Source organism: Procambarus clarkii, chromosome 54 (genome assembly GCF_040958095.1).
Source record: "Procambarus clarkii isolate CNS0578487 chromosome 54, FALCON_Pclarkii_2.0, whole genome shotgun sequence".
In the NCBI taxonomy this organism is placed as follows: domain Eukaryota; kingdom Metazoa; phylum Arthropoda; class Malacostraca; order Decapoda; family Cambaridae; genus Procambarus; species Procambarus clarkii.
Window position 1 is genome coordinate 35,693,542 of NC_091203.1, and position 1,416 is coordinate 35,694,957.

Here is a 1,416-nt window from a genome sequence, read left to right on the forward strand (position 1 = left end):
TGGCATATGTTGGGTATAAAAATCGTAATATCAAACTGCGAATACGTGCAGAGAGCCAGAATTTGGCTCCAAAATATGGCTCAGGCCTCGATATTGTGATGTTTGGGATATTTTGAAAACTGCAGGGAGGTTTGGGACAAATATAACCAAACGCCACTTTCAACACTTGGCATATGTTGGGTATAAAAAGTCGTAATTTCAAACTGCGAATACGTGCATAGAGCCAGAATTTGGCACCAAAATATTGCTCAGTCCTCGAAATTGGGTAGTTTGGGATATTTTGAAAACTGCAGGGGGGTTTGGGACAAATATGACCAAACGCTGCTTACAGAACTTGACATATGTTGGGTATAAAAAGTCATAATTTCAAACTGCGAATACGTGCAGAGAGCTTGAATTTGGCTCCAAAATATTGCTCAGGCCATGAAAGTGGGATGTTTGGGATATTTTGAAAACTGCAGGGGAGTTTGAGCAAAATGTGACTCACTGCCGCATTCAGTATTTGGCATATGTTGGGTATAAAAAGTCGTAATTTCATACTGCGAATACGTGCAGAGAGCCAGAAATTGGCTCCAAAATATGGCTCAGGCCTCAAAATTGGGATATTTGGGATATTTCGAAAACTGCAGGGGAGTTTGTGGGAAATGTGACTCACTGCCGCTTTCAGGACTTGGCATATGTTGGGTATAAAAATCGTTATTTTAATCTGTGAATACGTGCATAGAGCCAGAATTTGACTCCAAAATATGGCTCAGGCCTTGAAATTGGGATGTTTGGGATATTCTGAAAACTGCAGGGAGGTTTGGGACAAAAGTGACGAAACGCCGCTTTCAGTACTTGGCATATGTTGGGTATATAAATTCATAATTTCAAACTGTGAATACGTGCAGAGAGCCAGAATTTGGCTCCAAAATATAGCTCAGGGCTCGAAATTAGGATATTTGGGATATTTCGAAAATTGCAGGGGAGTTTGTGCAAAATGTGACTCACTGCCGCTTTCAGTACTTGGCATATGTTGGGTATAAAAATCGTAATATCAAACTGCGAATACGTGCATAGAGCCAGAATTTGGCTCCAAAATATGGCTCATGCCTCGAAATTGGGATGTTTGGGATCTTTTGAAAACTGCAGGGAGGTTTGGGACAAATGTGACCAAACGCCACTTTCAGTACTTGGCATATGTTGGATATAAAAAGTCGTAATTTCAAACTGTGTATACGTGCAGAGAGCCAGAATTTGGCTCCAAAATATGGCTCAGGCCTCAAAATAGGGATATTTAGTATATTTCGAAAAATGCAGTGGAGTTTGTGCGAAATGTGACTCGATCACTGCCGCTTTCAGGGCTTGGCATATGTTGGGTATAAAATATCGTAATTTCAAACCTCGAATACGTGCATAGAGCCTGAATTTGGCTCC